Here is a 15,926-nt window from a genome sequence, read left to right as displayed (position 1 = left end):
CAGTGATTTTATAAAATTTGAAGTGATATACTTAATAGAGCAAATAGAATATTTAAATGATTTTTTATATTTATATATAATTTCAAGATGATATGAAAACAATTTTATAACTGAAATCACAGATTAAATAGGCAAAATTTTTATTCATATTATTTATATATACAAATATATGTATATAATTGATGGTGACCCAGAGCAGCTATGTCACTGGAAAGCCCCCTCCCCAAATGGTTGACAAGTCATGAAAGCTGCATTCCTGGAGCTCTCTGTACAATACTGGTAGCCAGGCCTGTTAGAGTCTCCTTTCCCAGCAACTTCTCCTGTTTATGTAATTGTAGGGATGGGCCTTGTGAACCTTGTTGTTTGATGAGCTTCTAAAACCTCACGAGTTTCATTTATATCCCAAGGTTTATAAGCTTTCCTTCCTAGTCTAAGAGGTAAAGTTTCAATTTGGAACAAATAGCTACATAAAACCACTTTGTTAATAACTGTCAAAAATTATAAACAAGATATGCTTTATTATTATTTTGGGGCTAGAACACTTGTTCTTCCAGAAGACCCAGGTTCAATTCCCAGCGCCCTCATGGTAGCTAACAATCATCTGTAACTCCAGTTCCAGGAAAGCTGAAACCCTCTTCTGGCCTCTGAGGGCAGTGCATGGAACAGGTGCACTTACACATGTTCAGGCAATACACTCATACACATAAAATAAAATTAATAAAATATTTTTAAAGATATGCTTTATCAGGATAAGTTCTAAACTGAGGTATGATCTATACAATAAAATGTTCAGGTACAAAACAAATCAATTATCCATTCACAAAACATCATGGAAGAAACATAAATGCATTATCATTAAGAAGAATAAACTAATCTGAACAAGCCAACACTATGACAATCTGTATAATCAGACAATGGAAGCAGTGGCTCCTAGAATTTGGAGGATAGGGAAGGCAGGGTAAACAGGAAACATATGACACAAGCTTGGGAGCTGTGACCACCCCCAGAATCTTCATTAATGCTAAGTTCTGATTAGAGTCTCAGAAGTACTAAGAAGTAAGACTTAACCCACTGTGAGTCACTGCCTTTTAAGTATACTATGTTTTTTTTTTTGGTTTTTAAAAAAAATGTTTCATTGTTCTTTAAAAGGGTTCAGGGCTTTGTTTTAAATCAGCCTTCATACCTTTCAATCTGACATCTCTCTCACCATATCAAAACTGGCTTCAACTAGCAATATTAAGTATACTATTGTTGATCAAAACACATACCTGTGTAATTCAACAACAATAAGGAAACTATTCTTCCTGAAGCCGTTAATCTGAGGATCAGTTTGAGTAGAATTAGAGAATGAAGGCAAGTCCCATTTGATTGGACCAGTCTTTCATAATGACTTTGTTGCATCTGGATTTCTCCAACATCGAAGGCTGCCCTAAGATGCCCAGAGGCATACTTACCTTGGCACTTTAGTCCTGATCCTCTTTTCCTCTGCTGTTGTTTTATCTAGAATACAACCTAGCCTCGGCTTTTGGTTTGTGATCCTTCTTTCTTTGCATATTAAACTAGTGTCCAACCCAACTGCTAAGCCATGTCAAAAATTCCGCCTGCTTTGTGCCCTAAGTGCTAGCCTAATTCTGTCTCCTCTTTGTTAAAAATGGTCTTGAGGAGGATCAGCTCTTCTTCGTCTAGCAGCAATCAATTGCCAACATTCCTTCAGGTAAGATTGGGGTCTGCAGTTCTATGCTGAGTTATTGTCTGCCTGAGTTTGCATGGGACTTGCATATGCTGACACCAATGCCATATCTTCATAAAACAGGGGACTCTAGATAAATTTAGTGGATGGCCTTGCACTGGGGAAAGGTTGGGGACACTGACAACCCAGTGGACCTTAACAGGGATGACCGAATATATATGGGCTCCAGTGGGAGGTGGGGGGGGAGGGTGCCAGGGGGATGGGATTATAAAGATGATTAGGATTGTTTGAGCTGTTCTGTATGAAATACTCAAAAATTCAACAAAAATTTTTAAAAATTAAATTTAAAAAATGGTCTTGAGGAACATCACCACCTAGTTCCCTTGAATAGGTAACTTTCTTTCTCTACTCTTTTAACTATTAAAATATGTTCCTACTACTTCCAATAAATACAGTAAAACTATCCTTTCTTTGTACAATTTTGGCCATTTAGCAATATCCACCTTAAGGGAAGTTTACAAAGTGAGTCTTTCTAAAATGACTTTTGCTGTTCATCTATCCAGTGGAGTGTGTGTTTTGGTAGTCTGTGAGCACATCTAAGAAAGCCGGATGGCAATGGACCCCCTCCCTCATTCAGGTGCTGTTCATGGATGCTTTCTTTTCCTCAGCTTCCCCTTTTTCTCCTACCTGTCTTGACTTAACCTAAGTGTGGGGTTTTAAATAAGTGTTCCTTTCCTTTTTTGTTCAATAGCTTTTTTACTCTACTCTTATTCACATAAATCTTCATGAATCACTTGTGCCTATTTTGAGAAGCACAGTTTTGAGTTGTCAATTACTGTATTTCCCCCCTTTTACAAATAATCCTGAAGTTACAAAATATCAAGAATGAATAACGGGATTGGAGAGATGGTTCAGCACTTAAGCGCACTAGCTGCTCTTGCAGAGGAACCAGGTTTGATTCCCGGGACCCACATGGCAGCTAACCACCATCCATAACTCCAGTTTCAGGGGATCTGACACCCTCTTCTAACCTCCACAGGCATTGCACAGCACAGATGCACTTACATACATGCAAGCAGTACACTGATACACATAAAATAAAAATAATAAACTATTTTTTAAAAGCATGAACAACAGAGTTTGTTTAAAGTAAACTGTGGTCTGATCTTCTCATCACAGATGAAGAGTAGTGTCTTTCCTTTGAATAAACTGAGCCCTTAGCAACTTCTGTAACCAGAATGTGATCTTAGAAACTAACTCTTCATGTATCACACAGCCTCAGGCAATTTTAAAATATTTTCTCTTTCCCATCATACACTGCTACAGATCAGAGATTGAGCTCTTTCTCTCGCTTTCTCTCTTCTCTCTCTCTCTCTCTCTCTCTCGTCACATTCACCTCTTGATTTTTTCCATATCTTGCTTCATATTCTCAATAAAAAATGTGTTAACATTATTCTTGCCACATAGACATGCAGTGCACAGACATGTACACCCATGCCTGCGTGGTACTGCTTAATGAAAGTGTGCTACTGCAGAAAAGCAGATGAATCCAGGCTTGGTTGTCATTAAGACTGACTGAGAAGCTGAAGACCTTTCTGCTCCATGACTTCTGCCCTCTTGCTTTGATCTAGATGGCTACAGCCAGTGAACACACTCATTCTCCTGGTAATTCCTTAATACCACTTTCCCTCAGCCAAGTATCAGTAACAGATTTCAGTAGGATCACCTCCATTCATTTTGGGTGGTGCCATTCTCACTCTGTCAGAGACAGATCAGCCTTATTAATCACACTCAGGACCACTAATACCAACAATCCTTCATGGCAACTGATCAAATGCATCATCCACCATAACTAGAAAATTCACCCCACAACCTGGTACTATTTTTCCTGATGTGGCATCCTATCACACAAGCAAACAGAAACCAACACCTGTGTCTGTGCTGTCCTGTCTTCTCTTTATTTTCATCCTTTCTTTTATGGTCATCATTCAAAGCTTATCAAATGTAAAAGACATTTTGCTTTATAAAATGCTCACTTGATGTTATCTTCTTTGTGTTCTGTCGTGAGTGCGTCTGGTGAAGGGTCATCCCAAGATCCCTTGGAATAATATCAGTGAATCAGGATGATAAATTTGGGATTCCAGTTTCTAACTGAACTGAGAAAGTCTGTTCTTGACTTTTAAGACAATATCAACTGGAAAATATGGGTGACACAATGTGTTTGCCTGCCAAAATAATTTTTTGATAACACTGTAGTTGATTTTCCTTTATTTCTTGAATTAGCTTTACAAGAGAGATCTATACAGAATTAAATAAGAATAATTTCATTAGAAACATTTATTAGCATAAGTGAATCCAAGGTATTTGCTGTATAAATACCAGTATGCAGTTATTGATAATCATCGATTTGGTTCAACAATATATTACAATGCTGATATGTTTACAACACAAATGATACTTTTTAATAATTGTTTTTTATTTAGCACCTATTTTTGATATTGTATTCATGTTACAGCCCTGTATATTTTGTATAATTCTGTCATTTTACAGAATTTTGTCATTTTGCAGAATTCTGTCATTTCACAGAAAAGATTAAGAAACTTGATCAAAATAAAAATTGCCTCAAATAATGGAGCCAAACTATCACTGATGTCTGTGTACCACCAAAAGTTCCAGACACTGCCTCCTCATCACAGAAGTTTGACAAATACCTAGTGAGGATTTAGTGAAAGAAAATTTGTACTTTGCATATATTCCTCTTAATAATATCCAAAATATCCCAGAATTCAAGAAGATAACGTGATTGATAATGTACAAAGTGTCTCTCCAGGTTCTAGATCTCTCAAACATCTTTATTTTTCAGGTCTCTAAACCAATACTCATTTTTATGTGAGAAAGCACTATTCCCTAAGTACTGGTCAGATCTCACTAGTTAGGGGATTCTACTAGAGTCAACCAGCCTTGATCAGTCAGGTGAGCTCACTCCAGATTTGAAGAAAGGAGCTCATAGATAAACAGTCCTGTGCACAAGGCACGGTGAGGGACATATATTTTGAGATTCTAGTTAGCAATTATTCACCATGAGGACTGCAAAAAATCTGTATAGTAACAGGAAGATGCTGATACAGACAACAGAGTTGTTCATTCTTGGTGGCAATATTTTCAGAAGCTCTGCTGCATGAATCATTGGGATTCCTAAAGATACCTTAGTTTAGTATTGAATATACAACCATCACACCCATAATACTAGTTAAATTAGTTCAAAATCTTAGAAACCAAAAGAAGTTCAAATAATACACATTTTTTCTTATCTTTATCAACTCAGATGACTGCTTATGAAATATTTATTTAATGTTAGTTTGGTTTGGTTTCTGAGACAAATTCTTCCTAGGTAAGTATAGGCTAATCTCCATTTCTGCCCCAGCCTCTTGAGTCCTGGGATTGTAGGTGTGTATCATTACATCTGGCCTCTTATTTTAAGTATTTAAGCTTCCATGCCCTGAAGTTTCAGGGACTAAAAGGCACCTCTTTATTCCAAAAGATTTACCTTACATGGAATCCTTGTAAGAAAATTGAGTTATTCTATAATATTACTGTCCCGAGGAACAAAGTGTATTTCCATTGCTGCCTTTTTTTTCTCAGAAATGGTGTTATCCTCAGGGCTGAATAACTGTTCATATTGATCAGAATAAGTGACATCTAAACATTCAACTATGAAGAGGAAATCTACATTACTGTATGCAATCCTCAGAAAACATTATGAAAAAAGGAACAGAAAGAACAGAAGAGACTTCCACACATGACATGACCCTTATACTCTTGAACTCAGCAGATGTGATTATTTTAGGAAGTCATGTACAAAACTGGGACTATCAACAATCTATCATGGTGGGGGGCTGGTTATGAGGCCTCACCCTTCCATTTGTATCTACATGCATTTAACGGTTGCTGGTGTAGGAAGATACATTTTCTTCAGTAGAGTAACCACTCTGAAGGTGATCATGTTTTTATAAAGAATCCCTCATCCATTCTCTCCAAGCAAAATGAATTAAACTCATTCCTCAAAAGGGCAGCTAGTTGGGAAGGGTATAACAGAGTCAGAAGGAGTAGGAGGGGAACAAGACAGAGCCATAGGCGGTGAATAGGATCAAATTCGTTGTATGGTAATGTCATAAGGAAACCCATTGCACATAATATATATTTACTAATAGAAACACAAAAAACCAAAAATTTGCTATTTCATTAGGAAGTAAGAATTTTGGTTGGACATGTTGGTGTACATGCCTTTAATGCCAGCACTGAAAAGGGAGAAGAAAACAGATCTTTCTGAGTTAAAGGCAAGCCTGGTCTACATAGCAAGTTCCATTGCAGTTAAGGCTATATAGTGAGACCCTGTCTCAAAAAAGAAATGTTTGACACACAATATTTCCAATAAATTTTTCTTCTTGCAATAACAAGAGAAAGAATTACCATGCAAAAAGGACTTAAACGATGTTATCTTTTTCCTGAACATCAGAAATTAATGTCCCCAGTAGAATTACTGTCACTTGCCATTGTCCTGTGTATCAGTCACTCAACTTACAATGACTTCAACAGATCAACAGTTCTGAATTTCCTTGTCCCCCAATGTCTCCTCTTTTTGTCTGAGAAAATCCTAAGTAGTTTTTAGAACTTAGATGAAATCCTCTGATTCTTGCAGTCATCTATAGGTTCTCATATCCTAGATTCACTGTTAGTGAGTCTGTTGAACACTCAGGAAACATACTTTGTATTTCAGGTTGAAGCTTCTTTGCCTACCTCCTGAAACTAATTTAATTTTTTACGCACATTATGTTTAACATTTCCTTTCCTTTTTCTCTTTTTCTCTTTCTTCTTCTGTTTGTTTCTCTTTTTTTTTGAGATTGAGTGGAAAATAGTGTGATGTTAACATCCAAGAAAGTATAACGAAGCCACTTAACTGGGATCTCATTAACTATAATCAAAAATATTAATATTCCACAGTGTTCAAAAAGGTTTTGATATAATTATGGGCTCCTCACTATGGATGAGCTCCTAGGCCAAAAATCCCTTGCTGGTTCAGGCAAAGCAGAACCTCTCCAACATGCTGGCCAGCACTGTAGCTCATGTAATTTATGTTTAATTAAATATTACTATGTTTAGTGCACTGGCAAATTTATTCACTAGAATTTTATCACAAAGATTTGTATTTAAATGAACAAAAGTGGAAATACACATTTTAATGGAAATGTTTAGAGTGAGATGTATTTGAAACATAGAATTGGTTTTGTTTTGTTTTGTTTAGAACAGAGTCTCCTGTATTTCAGATTCACTATGTAGGTAAGGTTGGTCTTGGGCTGATGATCTTCCTGTATCTACCACCCAAGTGCTGGAATTACAGGTATACACAACTAAATCTAGCTAAATTAGAAGGGTTTTGTTTTTGTTTTTGTTGTTGGTCATGGTTTTTTGTTTAGCTGAGCTTAATTTAAGGATATCCCCCAAGTTAAAATATTAATAATTTAGTTTGTGGAAACTTCAACTGAGACTGTAAATTTCACCTACTGAATTCATATAGTTTTATGAATTATAAAGCAAATAAATAAAAAATGCCACAGTGTTTGAGATAGAGAGATTTTTTTTTTAGAATTTAGAATTACAAATAAAACATTGTGAAATTGGGATTCCACAAGGGATTTCTAAGAAAGTTAAAAAAATCTCTATCCCAAATCATCTTGGGTGATAAAATATACTCTTTCAGTTTATGGAATTATAAAAACTATATAACCCTGTTACCCACGTGTGTATCATCCAAGTTCGTAATTCTTGAAATAGCATAACAATTTATCAGGTCACCATAACAGTATTTATTCTGAGTTCAATCTATGGTAACAACTGCTATTAAGTGCTTGACAGGTATTTACTCATTTAATCCCCAGAATAGCTCAGTGAGATGGATATAATTTCCTTATTAGCCAAAATGGAAATTGAAGCATAGAAAGGTTAATTGACTTGTCCAAGTTCTCACAGCTATAAATAGTGGAGTAGGGATTTAAATTCAGATAGAATGGTTCTAGAGTCCCATGAGAACTCCATTCTTAACAGATATACCATGCAGAAATTTCTTTCATCGAACTGCTTAACTGTCTTTAATGTAAAGCTATAGATTCATACGATTGAGAATATTATTGTAATTCCAGCTACTCTAAGAATTCTAACTAAGTATTTGTAGACTTGGGATTTAATTGAATCACTGATGATTTCTAATTCATAATAATCACCTAAATTTAGAAAATGAAAATGTAGCCTGTGGAATTGCACGATTTTTCTTTAACCATATTTAGAAAACCAAATTTAACACATAACCAAATAGTAAGTGTGTTTGTGTGTATATAAACACATTTGTACATAAAAGCATGCATGTGGAGGCCAGAGGTTAGCATTGATTTTCTTTCTCAATCTCTCTCCAATTTATTTTTCAACAGGATCTCTCAATGAACTCAGAGCTTACATATTCTTAGACTGGCTGACCCGCAAATCCCAGGAATCTTCCTGTCTCTGGAAATACATTCATGCACCACTATGCTTGACTTTTTTATCTGAGTGCTGGGGATTAAGCATAGGTTCTCATGCTTGCATGGCAAACATTTTGTCAACTGAGTTATCTCTCTAGTCCCAAAATATTATTTTTGATGTTAACATACAGTTCGTTGGATCTGATTCATGAGAAATAACCTTGTCCCATTCCAAAAAGAAATTATGACATTTTTACTTTTTAGTTTTATTTCCGAGGAAGCAATAAGACAATGATAGTGTCTTGATTATCACACGCATTATTTAGTGCTTCCTAGGACCACTGTAAGATGGTACCACAGAGTCAATGGGTGGCTGCAAACAATAGAAGTTCACTCTCTTACAGCTTTGGAGGCACGGAACTCAAGATGAAAGTATCAGCAAGAATAGACCCTGCCAGAAGCTCCAAGTGAGTCGCCAGTCAGGTCTCTCTCCTAGCTGCTGAAAAATGCTACCAATTGATGGAAATTTGGCTTTTGTCTCTTCTGCCTCTATCCTTATGGAGAAAATGTTGAATGTATCCTCAGGAATCACAACATAGAATTAATCAAGATCCATCATTTTAACAAGAAGGGTTTGTGTTTTGTGGCTGCTTAAAGAAGCATCAGTATTTGTGTGTGGGGTGTGCTGATAAGGACAGCAGCAGGAGCAGAACCACAGCTCCCACAGAAGTGTGACCCAAAGCTATCAGCTCTGGATGGAGAGGTAGGGGATGGGAGGCAGAGTTGTAGGCTTAGGAAGCCATAAAGCACACCTTGTTGCTAAGAAAATGAATTAGGTGCTGGAGAGACGCAGTGCTTAAGAGCACTGGCTACTCTTACAGGTGACCTGTAAACACACATGGTGGTGAAATACATCTATTTGTAATTGCAGTTTCAGGGCATTCAAGATCCTCTTCTGATTTCAATGGCCATTGTATGCATGGGTGCCCTTACATACATGCAGGCAATAACACACATACACATAAATAAAAATAAATAAAATTTAAAGATGGAGGTTGAGTTGCTACATTTCCCTCTGGCTTTTCACAACACCTAAGCTTTATCTCTTCTCTCTCTCTCTCTCTCTCTCTCTCTCTCTCTCTCTCTCTGTCTCCCTTCTCTCTCTTTCAGTCTAAAACACACATACAATATCTGAACGTGAGTGTATATGTATACCTCAAGGGTGTGTAACAAGAAGCACAGTGACAGGAGAACCCTCTCTTTGAGTTGTTGATCAAGGTAGTTCAAGAGACTCCCAAAATAACACAGGCTCTTGCCACAGTCCTTGATTACCTCCCAGAATTTGAAGGTAAAACCCTATTGCTGAATACAATATCTACTTTGGACATAGGACTTGGAGCAATGGAGCTGAAACTGACCTTGAAGTCTCCTCCCTGAAGAAAACTAGCTTTCATAGTACTAGGGGATACTATGCAAGCTGCTAAGGGAGAAAAAACAATCAATTGACCAACCCAGCTGTAAAGTCTAATAACCACAATGACTGGCACAGAAAACTACTTGGTTTAGTAGAGGTACTTCTATCTTGGAGGTAATCAACAACTGTCTAACTGGATTTAAAGCCCTCTCCGTGTGAGGGAATGGTAAATATAGCCAAATTCCCATGACTGGAGAGATCAGAGATCCTAGAGTAAACCCTATCTTTATCATATATCTAGAGAAGTGGAATTTCTTACTGCATGTCTTGTGTTTCTAGATAAGGTCTCTCACTTACCTTGTTATCCCCAAGTAGGCTAGACTGACTAGCCAGCAAGTCTTAGACATCTACCCATCTCTGTGTCCCCAGTACTGGAAGCACTTGCAAGGACTTGCCAATATGCTTGACTTGTCTTTTTATTTGGGTGCTAGGGATTCAGCTCAGGTCCATAGGCTTGCACGTCAAGCTATTATGAAATGATCCAACTTGATGATATATTCTGATTTTCAGAAACCTTTTATAAGCATAAACTTACATGCATATAAACACATTTTTATTAATCCCTTTGTCATGATTTGGATGTAGAATGCCCCCCTCAACATACTCAGGTGTTTGAGCACTCAGTCTCTGAGTAGTGGTTGGAAGTGATTTGGAAGTCTGGAATCTTTCAGAAGTGAAGTCCATCTGGAAGAACTGTACCACTGGACAGGGGGCAGGCCTTAAGTCTCTATCCCTGGCTCTGTTTCTTCCCTCTCTCCTCCTGATCCCAACATGTGACAATTCCCAAGCACCTGCTCACAGCATCATCAAGCCCATGCCATGCTTTCATGACCATGATAGACTTTATCTCCTTCAACCTCAATTGAAATAAATCCTTCCTTCCTTATTTGGCCTCTTCTCAGATATTTGATCACAATTATGAGAAAAGTAATTCACTGTCCCATTAAATATACTGCCAAATTTTTCATTATTCTGAAATATAACATGAACAAAACAACATCAAAAAAGCAAAAAACAAACAAAAACAAAAAAGCAAGCAAACAAACAAACCCAAAACAAAGCACCTGAAAACAAATTCAAACGGCCAAGTAAAACCAAGCAAATTGCTGTGGAAAGACCATCTCACCACCTGCTTTAGCAGGCAATAAATCAGGGTCCTGAAATCAGGACTGACTTTTCCCAAACCTGACTGCTGGAGTCCAAGGACAGGCTGCTATGAAGTAGAGGGAGCCCAGTGGAGAAATTAGCTTTGTGCCAAACACTGAAGACACAGACTCCAGCTTAAGTAGATTTGTGTAACAGGATTCTGTTTTGCCTGCTCCATTTGGCAAAGCTTCTCTCTGAGAACTAGAATTCTCCACAGCTCCAGCATGAAGCTCATTGACACATGAGGGGAGTAGGAAGGAGCCCTGTGTTGTCAGCCGCCAAGCAGTGCCTTCAGGTGGCATTGCATTCTAAACACAACCCTGGGAGAGGTGACATATTCCTGAAGGGCTGCCAAAATATCCCTGCACCAATATGGAAATTTGAGCCTTTAGTAAGGCTCTTACAGTTTCTGCTTCAGCAGTTCTGGCCTACTGCTGTGAAGATGCCCACTGTGCCTCTAAAGACAAGCACTGGGATCAGCCAAGGAAAAAACTGTTTGGGGAAATCCTCACTCCAGAGGAGATTTACCTATCTCCTATCTTAGCTGGAAAAAAGAGCAGGGAAAAGCAGCCAGTTGCCTGTGTGTTTGTGTGTGTGTGTGTGTGTGTGTGTGTGTGTGTCTGCACATGTGCACCCATGTGCTGACTTGAAAGTGATGCACACTCAAACATATTGATATTTTTTAAAATACTAATTTTTTAGATTCAGAAACAAAGAATTAAGTAGAATTAGCTTCTCAACACGAAGCCATTACTGGTTATAATGTATTTCAAGATATTCTAATTATTGGAAGTAAGGAGGCACCCTCAGCTGATAATATGTAATGTTCAGTACCCAGTTAATGTTTTTACATATGGAGTTGAGTAGGTACCATATCTCCCAAGTCCCTGTGGGTGAGGCCTAATTGATATCATTAGAGACCAAATCTTTCCACATAGAGCCTTGGAGATGTCAGTGTTGCCATGAAAGCTGCTTTTGATTTATTTTGCTTTTCTTCTTCATTCTTTCCCCCTTTGCTTTCGTCCTTTCTCAAGTTCTGCTCAAAGGCCAAACTTGTGAAGGTTAAAACCCTACAATCCAACTACAGAGTTGGAGCACAGGCTTGCAAATCTGTTTCGAAAGCCAGGACATCTAACAAGATGCCCTTGGCATGTCTAACAGGTACTAAGTCTTTTTTTAAAGGAGGCAGTCTATGTGTAAAACACACTAAAACATTTCCGTCACCTCTCAGATGTTTCTTTCTCCTAGCGAAGAAAAGCATCTTCTTGCTCTTACTGCACCAGCAAACTTGATGTCTCTAAATGGTCTTATAAAACTGTTCTCTCTTCAAGTTCTGTGGATCCTCAGCTCTGATAATAAGTTTTTATTCTCAGCCTTCAGTTCCCAACAGAACCTTATATAAAGTATTAGATTTGTAAAAGATCTTTAGATTTGACTTTTTTTTACAAAAACTTTATTGAGAATTTCATATGTGCATATAAGATATTTTGATCAAGTCCATGCCCACACACCCTCCCCTCCACAATCCCCCCATGAAGAGATAACCCTAAAATCTTTTAAGGGTTACATACAAGCTCCCAAATACTTTTGACATTTTTGGCCTTTGGAACAGAATATGTTGCTAACAGGCCCAAGGACATTTTGACTTTTAGCCCAGAAACGGGCTACATTTCTTTGGGGTCTTTTTACCCTAACTGCCTAGCTAATTCCTGCCTCCTATGCTTATCATGCCATCCTCTGAAGGGGTTACCCAAATTGCCAGTAGGGAATAGGGACGCAGACTGCTCTGGCTTCTTCCATGCTGAACAGGGACGCAGGGTGAGGCATTTGGGGTACCCCTTCAGTGGGTCTGTCAAAAAGACTCCCAAATTGTACAACTCTTGTCTCTAAGGGGAGAAGAAAGTCCTTGAATCATGAATAGGAGATGTGAAGGAGAAGTAAAGGCAAGAGTAATTAGCATTACAAGTTCTAGACAGGGAACTAGAAAAAAGTCAGAACAGGGCAATTTTCAAATGTTCATATGAGAGTCCATTGGAGTTTCTTGACAAGGGCTTCCAAAAACATCCTTCTATTGGGTTCCTCCTCATTTTTCTTTTGACTTCCAAGGCTGGACTAACTGGGTGGGAAGAGTGGCTGGATACTCTGGTGAGGGTCAAGTGACCCTGCTTAGCACTCCTTTAATGAATGAGCACAGCTGTCAACAAGCCCAATTTTGACTATGTTTAGCAATCAGGCTCAGTGGATGTGGTGATGCTAGTAGTTATTTCATGCAGAAGGGACTGCTGTATAGCATCATCTTATTAAAAGTACCGGCAATTTAAAGGGATTTCATGCTAGGAGCCACATATGAGGGAAAACATATTTTGTTTTTTTTTCTGAGTCTGTGTTACTTCACTTAGTATAACAATTTCTAGATCCGTCCATTTACCTGCAAATTTCATTACTGCATCTTTCTTTACTGCAGAATAGAACTCCATTGTGTAAATGTACCACATTTTTGTTAACCACTCATCAGTTGAGGGACACTTAGGTTGCTTCCATCTATTATCTATTGTGAAAAGAGCAGCAATAAATATGGTTGTACAAGTGTCTCTACAATAAGATGAGTCCTTTAGGTATATGCCAAGGAGTGATATAACCAGGTCATATGGTAGGTTCATTTTAAATAACTAAAACAATCAAAATTTGTTCAAATTGATTATGGAAAGTAAATTAGACTGCTTTAAAGATTTTTCAAATCTCTTCATCTGTTAAGAAAAGATGATTTTTGAAAGCTATTCTGGAAGCAAGGTATGTTCAAGCATGCCATCTATAAGAGCTAATTAAGCCATTTAGTGTACACATTTGTGTTAGTTGATTGCATTCAAAGCAATCAGGTGCATTACTCTTTGAATATTTCAGTATAATGAAACTATTTTTAAAAATAGGTGGAATATGTTTTTGACCATTTTTTGTAGTGCCTTTGTTAACATAGTGCAGGATAGATGCTAACAGTTGTAGGTGCTCTTATCCAGCTCATGTTCAAAGACCAAACTTGTGAAGGTTAAAACCTCAAAATCTAAGCACAGGGTTAGAACACTGGAGTCTTTCTTCATACAAAGTATTTCTGTGCTGAAGATGTAAAGGCTGGTGTTAAAGAAGTGAACTAGTTTGCTTATGTCTTTCTATTTGGAGTTGAATAAAATCTAGTAATTTTGACCCTATAATGTCTATTACAGAGCTCCTTATATCATCAACGACAGGTTTGTTTAGGAAAGGGATACTATGCACATTGTAATGCTTTTGAAAAACGTGTATCACCAGGGCAACAACCTCCTTACTCTGCTGAGGATTTATTATATTCTGCCTAGGATACACTTGCTATGTCAAGGTTTGTTTGTTTGTTTTATAAATCTTCTCTGACATTCATTCTCTGCCTGAAATGTTTTTCTTGGCACACTATGCTATGGAAGGGAATAAATCTAAATTGTCAAACTAGTAAACATTGCTCTTTATTTCTGGACTCCTCAGTTTTGTTAATATGTCAGTGAAGGTTGTCCAAGCCTCCAGAAGCCTAAATACTATGAGGAGTTCATTTACGTTAGATAATTATGGAGAAATGTAATTGACCCAAGAACACAGAGCTAAAAAGGACTCTACCATTGGTAGGATCTTGACCACTGGTATAATCTGGGCCCCTGGGGTTCTGAGTGACCAAATGCACTGTATCTCCATTTTCTAGAGCCATTGAGTCAAAAATACAGTAAAGCTCTTTGTACTAAGGAATTCAGAAAATCGGTTTACTTGCAATAAGATAAGGATTACAAAAATATGGTTTCATACTGATGTCTCTATATAGCTGGAAATTGAAAGTGAGCATCTTCTGAGGGAGAAAGATTGACAACATATCTTCAGGGGATTGCAGAGAGACTTAGACAGTAAAGTCCTTGACATGTAAACATGAAGACATGAGTTCAGATCCCTTGTACCAACTTAAAATGCCGGGCATGGTAATAAGCACCTGTCTCCCTGGCATTGGGGAGATCCTGATAGGAAGATTTCTAGTACTCCAGGTGAATTGGTGAGCTCATAGTTCAGTCACAGACTTTAGCTTAAAAATCAAGGTAGAGATTGGGGAAGACACATGATGTGGAACTCTAGCATCCTCATGTACATTCACATATGTGCACTTTCCCTTTAACACACACAGAGAGAGAGAGAGAGAGAGAGAGAAAGAGAGAGAGAGAGTAAACATATCTTCAACACAATAGCAATTTTTTCAGATACAGCAGATCAATTTAGGAGCTCCCCAGATTAGTAGTATTATCCAGTTCTAATTTTACAATAGTTTATTTTATATAGTTTCATGCCCTATGAAGTTAAAATAGACACAGAGAAACAAAAACTACATCATTTTAGGTACTGTTTTAGGAATTGTTCTTGTTCTGGTACTATTCCAATTTCACTTTATTGTTACTACATTAAACACAGTAAAAATGTGTTTCATTTAGCCAGGCATGGTAGCACACACCTTTAATCCCAGTACTTGGGACGCAGAGGCAGGCGGATGAGTTCAAGGCCAGCCTGGTCTACATAGTGAGTTCCAGGACAGCTGGGGCTACAGGGAAACCCTGTCTCAAAAATAGCAGGAAAAAAAAAAAACATATTTTTCCCTTTTCTGTTCTGGGACTTTGTTCGATTGAATTGGTGTGTGTCTTGGGGGAATCTACATTTGATTGAAATCTATTGTATGAAGTACACAAAACCTCAGTATAAAAAAGAAAACAAAAATAAATACATAAATAAATAAATAAAACACGTAACATTCGTAGCGCCTACATCTTGTACATTGTTAGACTTAACACTGGTGAATTCCAAAAAAGGAAAATAAATTAAAAACATAAGACTATAACAGCAAATGTTTACCATGAAGGGGAACTGCATCTTATAAACAATATTCCTAGCATTTATCATTTCCTTGGGTAGGCAATCTATAGTCTCAGTAGATTAGGAAAAAGTACACTATTAGGGTACAAATAACCCCTTTTCAGGACCTACATGTTTGTGAGTGGGACTCAGATTGGATTCCAGTCCTTTCTGGGCTCTTATCTGTTTTCCTAGTGCT

This window comes from Nannospalax galili, unplaced genomic scaffold (assembly GCF_000622305.1).
Source record: "Nannospalax galili isolate Female #2095 unplaced genomic scaffold, S.galili_v1.0 scaffold63, whole genome shotgun sequence".
NCBI lineage: Eukaryota > Metazoa > Chordata > Mammalia > Rodentia > Spalacidae > Nannospalax > Nannospalax galili.
This window is presented reverse-complemented; position numbering follows the sequence as displayed.